Raw genomic sequence first — 9,534 nt, 5'->3', positions numbered from 1 at the left:
GTAAGGGCAGGTCAGCCATTGAGGCGATAGGGGGGGGGGGGGGGGGGGGGGGGTTGGGTTGTGGAGGATTGGTTGGTGGGTGGGATAAGGCATGGGAGCGTAATGTCTAGAGCATGCTGCAGGAACATGAGACTGATGAAACAGCTTCCAACTGATCAAACCCAATTTGGCTTTCTGCTGTCATTCTGTCCGACGGCAAAAGTTTGGGAAAAGTTTGGGTCGAAAGAAATAGTTCTCCGGGAGTCTCAGTTTCCCGAGAGGAGCAGAGTGAACCCAGAGAAGTAAGAGAGGTGGAAAACGGTGGGAGAGCAGGGAGAGGGGGTTAGCAGAGAAGCAGGAGTAGTCAGTGATCACTCAAGAGGTCTGGAACTCTGACCTCCAACCCCACAGCGGAGCGGATGCCACCATGGTGAAAATGTGAGAGGTGAGGTATGTGAGCCCCTCGAGCCGCGGCGGAAACCATTCCCCCCATGATGAATGGGATGTTAGCATTGACACAAATTGGCCCATAATAATGACACAAGGCCACTAAGCACACACACACACACCGAGTGACAGATCGGGAATTACAGAGGGAGAGACCGGGCTGACAGAAGGAGAAGGAGAAGGAGAGGGAGAGGGAGCAGGCCAAGACGACGAGAGGGAGAGAAAGACGGAGGGGAGATGAAAAAGTTCTTGCAGGAAAGAATTACCTTACCCAGTGGGACAGACGGACAGGGGGAGAGGTAGATTTACGGCTGAGGGTATCTTTGGTGTTTTCTCTCCACTCTCCTGAACAGTGGGATTACAGAAAGTTCACTGGGCCCCTGACACACACACACACACGTACACACGTACACACGTACACACACACACACACACACACACACACATACGTACACACACACACACACATATGTACACACACACACACACACACACACACACACATGCCGGCCGTGCACCCGATGGAGACGTACATTGTGAGCTTTGCATTCTTTCTGCAAGCATCCTCTGAGGTATCCTCCTTCCTCTACCCCCTCGTTTCCTCTCCTCTTCTCCTGCATGCGTTCAGAATCCGACAGTCTTCATATCACTGCAGGCCAAACGCTCAGTTCACCTCCTGCTAAAAATAGCCGCTGACGTCCCAGGCTGAATCAGAAGAAAATCCCAGAATCCCTTTTTATAGTTTTGCAAGACACTGATGACGCTGATGCTCGTGTCTTTTTTTTTTTTTTCTGTCCTCCTTCCAAAACAAGGCATCCCTGTGTCTTGTTCGGAAACACACGTATTAGATTAGGCATGTTGGGAGGCAAGGGTCACACTCCTGTCAGTAATTGAAATACGATTATGTATGAGCTAACATGATTACAGGGGTGAGGGCGATGGAGGGAATTGTGGGGGGGGACGTTGATTGAAAGATGAATGCCAGCCCGTGATGTGCGGCCACTTCCTTATTCCATAGTCGACATTCCAGAGGTAATGGAACATGAGTCGGGGAGAAGGACCAAAATCTTCATTTTGTGTTTGCTCCTCATAGTTGTTCCCACTTTCCAAGGTAGAGGATTCTCTGTCAATGTTTCACTGGGGAAATGAAGGTCCTCACTGGTTCTCCTCAGGTTCCCCACAGTGACCCAACCTGTGACCCCAGTGTCAGGCTAATTCAGTAAATGGGTTTGCTCTCGTTCTATTGATGTGGTTCCTTTCTCTCCGAGTGGACACGCTGGTCACATGTGCCGCTGTAATCAATGCGGGAGAAAAAGAGGAAAGTAGCAGAGTGTGAATTGTATCACAGCTTCATATTATGTTTGGGTGTTGACACTGTTTTTTTTTTATTAACGACGCTTAATTTGCTTATTTGACACCAGAACTACAATTTAAAAAAAAAACAAATCATGTAAACAAAAACAGGCAGAAAGAAAACCACTAGAATGATTCTGTGCAAATCTCCGCCAACGCCCAGGCGTCCACTTAAATTCAATCAAGCTGCACCAAATTTCACACACTCTCGAGCACGGCAGGAGAACAGGATGCACATTTTCTGTCGAGTGCACAGGGTGTTAATAGCAGTTGCATCGATGTGCCACTAATACAGCAGGAGACTTTCAAAAACAAACGACAACCTAGGAAATACATTCAATGTATACGTTAGACCTGTGGTTTTCAAAAGGGGATGTGAGGACCCCTGGGGTTCCATCCTACACTGCCAGGGGACATAGTCATTTAAGACACTGTGATAAATATATATCCCATATTTTTCAAAGACAAATACCAATACACATAGCTAAAAGGTGGAATTAAATTGCCCCAAATTTTATTATTTTATATAGTCGAACATTTCCCCAGAATATTTCCTGTTTTGTAATGTGTGTCAAACAGCAATTTGATTTCGCCTCATACTCCTGCAAGCAGAAGACTTGCACCTGATTAACCTGAGACACTTCCTAACCCTAAATTACAAACTGCTCTGGATGTGGCTCAAGGTAAATGTTTGCTCGTATCCTCCGGCTCCGTCACCATCTACACAATCGAAGTAGGTTTCAATAATTTACTGTAAACAACTGTCACACTTTCAAACCCCAGAGAGAGAGAGAGAGAGAGGGAGAGAGAGAGAGTCAACATGTGTGCAGAGGTGCTGCAGATATTCAGATAAGGAAATCCTCATCACAAACTGGCACACAACAACCAGGTGCAGCAAACAAACACAGGAACTATTAATTTTTTTTCTGCGTTACCCTAAAACGTGTTCCCCTCCTCCAGCTGTCATCAGTGTTCAAATTAGTCAACGTGACTTTACAGTGACACTAATTCTCTCCTTTTGTTTCTGAGGGGAATCTCCTCTATGATTAAGACACAAAAAGTACTGCAGTATTTTAATATACGTGTCAATAGGTGTATTCATATATTAGTAATTCATTTTATTGACTTTTAAATAGTTAAAAAACTAGTTCCTCATGTAGATTGCAATGCAAAAGAAGTAGTGGTTAATAACGATATCTTCTTATCTTTTATTCCCTGTAAGATAAACCCCAAGAATCAGGAAGTTTACCGGCTCTAGTTTAGAATAAAGATGGCTGAATTTAAGGTGGAGTGAACCGTCAAATATTTCCCCTTCAGGAGGGGATTTCCTTCATAACTCAACCGACAGCCGCGTTGTGTTTTTCTATGCAAAACCAAATTATTATTTTTGTTTTATTTTTTCCTGCCCAACAGGCTGTATGTATTATAAGCACGAGAGATATCATCAGTATAAATATCTGAGAACGGTGGTGAAAAGTAAAAAAGCAGCTGTGTTGTTGAAGGTGTTTGGATTTAAAACAACATGTGTTACTCAATCATTGTATCTGACACAGAGGGAGGCAAAGATCCAAGTCCCTATGCTCCTGTCCTTGTGTGTGTTTCCCTTAGCTTCACACACACACAAACACACAAGTATATACTACTTGCAGAAGAGGTTCTGATTGTCCTGGTCCTGATCTCCGGACTCAGGTGGGATGTGTCTGACCTCCTGACTTTTTGATGATGTGACTCAGTCCACAAGTCTTTGGAAACACTTTGTCTGAGAAATGCATCCAGACTTATCAGGAGGAACTTGATCATGCAGGGAAACGGTGACTCAGAACATACTGGCATTACTATAAAGGACTGAGGGAAGAAACTGCTTTTACAAAAAACACAACAAAAAAACAAGAAGTGAAAGTGAGCAGCAGTGAAAAGCATCAGAAATGAAGAGTGTAATATGTCATGGAATCATAGGCTTGATGCAGTAATTGTTAATTATACAACCTAATATAAAGCATTGCAGAACGGCTGCTCCTTTACTTTTGTGTAAGGTGTTATTTTGTCAGTTGTTCGACAAATGAAAATGGAAATATCAGGAAATAAAAGCTGAAATTCTGATCTCGAATCTTAAATTCATGTTTTGAGCTGAAACCCCCAAAGCAATTGCCTCTTATAGTTTCTGAGGGAACTATTTAAAAGTAGTTTATGCAGAACGGATAAAAAATGTCCTTTAATTGAGCACAAACAAAATTATATTATTATAATTGTATGAGGGCTGTTTTTATTAGTAACCAGGAAAAATACACTTTTGTGTAAGGTGTTATTTCGTCAGTTGTTCAAGACATGGAAATAGAAATATCAGGAAATAAAAGCTGAAATTCTGATCTCTTGTCTTAAATTCATATTTTGAACTGAAACCCCCCCCCCAAGCAATTTCACCTAATAGTTTCTGAGGTAACTATTTAAAAGTAGTTTATGCAGAACAGATAGATATTGTTCTGTAATCGAGCACAAACAAAATTATATTATTATAATTGTATGAAGGCTGTTTTTATAAGTAACCAGGAAAAATATATGTATACATCCTAATCCCTGAACCTATTAGGGTTAGGGTTATTATTTCAACTTTCATTTTTATAGAAGTTTTAAAAGGTCTGCTCTTTGTTGAAGGAGAATCAACGTGACCAGTATCAAAGAATAATAGTAAATAGAAATAAGTGAGGGTCATTCTTTACACAACCAGGTTCCGGTTTGTGAAACAGAAACTTATTCAAAGCCTCTTTTTAACTGTAGATGATTTACCGTCACTCTTCAGCCTTACCTGCTTTAACCAGGGCATCAAAGCATGACTCGGACAAGTAGGTCAACAAGCATGTAAAGCTCCTAAATAAACCCCCTCCGATGCTTTTCCCATCACAGAAACCAGCGTCTTGATTGTTTGTAGAATGGTTTTGTGTCTATAATGGTTTTATCTTAAATTAAAAACTAGTTTAAAGTTTCCCTAAACGTGTCGTCTCCCAGGTTTCCCATAAAAGAAATTGTAGAACGGTCACCTTGTAAAGAATGACACATTTTGAAAATCCACATGTAAGATTTGTCATCTCATTTTTCCAGAATATTTTGTCAACATCTACAGCTGCTCCTCTTAGATTCCCAGAAAACAGCCTCCCAGTCCAGAATGTGACCGAACCGCTGTCAGTGGTACCACAGCCACCAGTTGTCCGGCACTATCATAGGATGTACATTAGATATAGATACTCTGACCCCGACCACTGACTGTAGCCTGGAGATTACTGGAGGTGGGCCTCTTTCCTGCTTCCATTTATCTTTCTTTCACCTCTCCGTGCCCCCCCCCCCTCACCCCTCCCTCCCCCTGCCTCTGTAATGTCTCAGCTGTTCCCTGCAGGCAGGGCTCTCTGACTGAGTGCCTGCTCTGTTATGGGTTCATTGGGCTGGTATGCGGCAGGAATCTTTGGATCAAGGTAATTTCACACTGTTCAACTTTTTCCCAGGCTGTTAAGCTTCCCTTTACCTTTGTGCCACTCGGGGAGAGAGATAGGGAGCGACACATGTAGCCGTTAAACACACACAGTGGCTCAGGGGCTGACGCCACCAGCGGAGCCGGGGAGGGGGTGTGGGGGGGGGGGGGGGGGGGGGGGGGGGGGGGGACTTGAAAGATACGGCCTATAAATTACACTGCAACACCTCAGTTTCCCAAAAGGATCAGATTGTTGCAGCCTGATCCAGAGTGGTGGGGTGGACGTTGCACACACGCACACACACACACACACACACACACACACACACACACACAGCTGCACGCCTGCCAGGGGAACTCCCCCACCCCCCCTATATTTGTCTCCATCATTGATCACCATGTATCTACGCCTGGGGCCCACACTAGAACTGTAGAAGTTTGGAAACGCCACGTTTTAGTCTGGACGGGGCGAAAGTGCAGATGTTTTGATACGATGATGTAGATGCTCCCATCCACTTCCTGATTGGTTCTTTCCTGTCACAACTTCGCCTTTGCATATTCATCAAGCTCCTAAGATCCCCCCGCCCCCCCCCCCCCCCCTGTCCTGAAGAAAACCACCAGCATTAGCCTCGGCTCCCAGTGTCAAGCACCACATGAATAATCCATCACAAGCCTTGCTCACCCTGTTGTTATGCTAACAGCTGTTCCAACTGTTTACACGTGGAGGAGACGAGCTGTCATTTGAACTCTACCTGTGTTCACATGCACACGCATGTCCAGTGTATGCGAGTGGTCGCGTGATGTATACGTTTTTAGGAGCGTTAGTGTGTTAGTTACGTGGATTGTTGTAGTTTTATGGAGGTAGCCTAAGAAGATCAGATACTCAGTGTCTATGTGTTTCGGGTTGTGCTAAATTCTTTGTCTATTTCAGTACGCGTCATGTTTTTTGTGTGTTTCTGATGTGGTGTTTTTTGTGGCTGCACGTGCATCCTCTCGACATCCCTCTGACACGTGTGATTCCTTAATTGAGCTCATCGTCTCAAAGCCGAGCGTTTTGAGTTATTATTAGTGACAGAAGATCGGTTGAGCACCTGATGCAGGCGTGAACCCGACCATGGTGTGTAGAAGTAATCTTGTCCTGATCTCTGCGCCATTTGTCACCATCTGCAGCGGAGTCAGGGAAACGAGGGCAGCAGGACGGTGCACGCGTGTGAGGTTGTGTGCTCAGGTGTTCGATACGTTTGGTTTGGGGGGTTATTTTTAATGGCTTGTGTTACTTCGGGAACTACATGGTTAACTTTTTTTTTTTTTTTTATGTTTGCATTCCTCACCGTCTGTTTGACAGACTTAAACAAATAGGCAGGTTTTCTTTTGTTCATAATTGGGAGCGGTATATGAATCATAGGTTAAGCGAGGATTGTGTGAAAGGTTTGACATATGGGGTTATTCTGTGAAAAGGGGCCCAGCGGCTCAGTCGCTCTTCATGCTCTGTGCATCTTTGTTTCTCATATCATCCCCTTGCATTGGCTGCGATGACACGTTACAGTCAGTTTTGTGTGATGCTGCCTTTATTCCCATGCCAGTGAGCTTTCTTCATAACTTGTGAGATCTATTTGACCTCAAGTCCCGTGTGTTTTAGTCTGAGCGTGTTGTGATCCCAGGTGGACATCCTCAGGATGTTGATCCTCCCCGCAGCACGAACAGACACAATTTCCAACAGTCTGGAGAGTTTTTTAAGGCAAACTCTTAGTTAATGTCTGGACGTGCACAGTCCTTGCATTCTGCACCAAGGTCTAACATTGGATTAACATTGTCTTTGTTCTTGGTGTGTGTGGTGAAAAGAAGGGAGTGCAACAGGCTGGAGCTGTGGTGTGGTATCAGCGAGCAGCTGTTGCATGAGTGACAAAGTCAAGGGCTAGTGATATGAACATGGGAAAATCCTGGAGGAGCTGGAGGGGAAGAGACGGCGGCAGCAGCTGAGCCGCTCTGCTCTGCTCTGCTCTGCTCTGTGAGGACCGAGACTCCTCTGCTCCTGGAGGAAGAAAAAAAAAAGAAAACAGTGTGTGAAACATTAAAGAAAAGCAGTTTATTCTCCGTTAGGATAAAGAAATATTGACACTATTTAGCAGCCGGTGTTCCAAACCCGCCGTTTCTCCCTGGCTCATTTGGTCGCAGATTTGATGACCACATGAAAGGTTGTTGGTGCAGTTCAGGAGACGGGGTCAAGCATGTGAAAGGGGGTCGGGATGGAGGCAGGGATGAAGGAATGAGCTGTGGGGGGCGGGGGGGGGGGGGGGGGGGTGAAGAAAGGTAAATGAATACCAGACGGTTTGTTTCTTGTGTTAACTGAAGGCTTGGCCACGGCCACCAGACCTTATTGTTCCTCCTTTTTTTTTTACGAGCCACACTGCTTGGAGAAGCTCACCTGTCTCCCAGCAAACTGTCACTAACGTCCCTGATGGATTGAGACGGAGCACATGGTGGTGTTCATTTGTTAGTGACGCTTTCACTTTGCACATTCAGGTCCTCTGAAGGGCCGACTGTGAGAGAGGATGAACATTAACTCTGTTAAAGGGCAATAAAACAATACGATCTTTCAGTTTTGTTATGACGACAATGAGCAAAGTGCTGGAAATGATTCTGCACAGTTTTCCCATGAGCACCTGCAACACGGTGACATGCAAAGTGAAGTGCAACACAGTAACTCCACCGGGATCAGGTGTGTGTTTTTTTGTTTCATGTGCTCTGCTGCAACATTGTCTCTGTGCTTCAGGAAGATGAAGGCGGCCACATGGGATGAGAGGATCACTTCTTCAAACCCCTCCGATGAGGGAGGTGTGAGCAGGAGGAGGGAACAGCAGATATTTCCCTCAGCAGCTGTTGTCAGAGTCGGCTGCAGCGGGGGTCCATGCTCGGGCCTGGGTCTCTGGGAGCGTTTCAAAAGGGGCAACGGGGATCTGACCCGAACCAAACGTCATTCCAATCTTCAAACAATTCTTTAAGAATCAAAAATGACAATCAAGCTGCAAACTGTGCATAAATAATAAAGTGATAAAGTTGAAGTTTACTCCAGACCAATCAATTAAGACGTTTTAATCTTCAACTGAACCTTTACAATTAGGAAGCGTTTTGCAGAAGTCTTGTTGAAAGGAGCGTCTCTGGGGGGTTTCCCATCAGCATCACTCTCATTTATGAGCTGATTTTATATAGATTTTAAAGGGGATTTCCCACAAGACTGTAACTTCTGTGGACTCAAGTAATCAGCCGTCCTCCGGGGGGTCTTGGAGGGGACAGGGGGGGGGGGGCCCAGGTTATTCCCTGCTTCTATTTACCCTGTTGCCATATCCTCGTGTGTGGTTGTTGTACAGCAGAAGAGACAGGTGAGAAAATGTGGTATTGTTTTCATATACTGAAACATGGACCTTATAGTTGTTCACCAGTTTATTACATCAGCCAGGGAGGTTATTTATTTGTTTGTTTGTTTATTTTGTAAACAAGCAAAAACTACCGAACTTATTTCTATGAAAGGAAAGAAAGAATCCATTAGATTTTGGTGCCAATCAGGTTCAGGGGACGGATCCGGGATTTGTTTTTTCACTTTCTTTAAAAGTGTGAGATTCATTTAAATATTCACTATTTTCTCAGGGAATTATTTATTGATCTTGAAGAATAAAATCCGGCCAATTTGGAGGAATTGATATCTATGAGTGTGTGAAATCTGGTGAAGCTTGTGGGGCTGTTGAACCTTGACGGAGGTTTGCAATCTGCTACCACTCGAGTCATTAGTGGGACAATGACTTACCTGCTGTTTTTTAAATAATCTGCAGTGTTGCCGGGTCAATTTTCTTAGTTTTTTCTCTTAAAATGAGAAACAGTTTTTCTTTCCTCACACACAAGCTTGTTATACTTTGTCTACAGAGACTCATTTGCACGATGGAACACAAAGATCCAGAGTTTTGTGTTTAAAAATTGTTTGTGTGTTCTTATCTGCCTCAAAAGCACCCGGGGAACCTTCACGTACACTTCGGAGTATTTTCACTCAAGATACAAATGCAAAGCTTTGAATTCTTCGTTGTGTGTAAAGAACACGATGAGCGGATGGTCACAGAAATTAGGAGCTTGTCCAGAGATGTCTTGTGCCATGTGGAGATAGATGCCTGCTTCTGATGCCGTTAACAAGGCTTCTTACTCCCTGAAATTGTTGCTGTAACTTTTACATAAATAAAAATGTTTTTCAAGCTAAATTAATGAGAAGAAATTGAGGGTTAATCACACAACTGTGAACAATACAGTCT

The sequence above is a fragment of the Pleuronectes platessa genome, chromosome 7, assembly GCF_947347685.1.
Source record: "Pleuronectes platessa chromosome 7, fPlePla1.1, whole genome shotgun sequence".
In the NCBI taxonomy this organism is placed as follows: Eukaryota; Metazoa; Chordata; class Actinopteri; order Pleuronectiformes; family Pleuronectidae; genus Pleuronectes; species Pleuronectes platessa.
The sequence above is the reverse complement of the archived record's forward strand: the minus strand, read 5'-3'. Positions refer to the sequence as shown.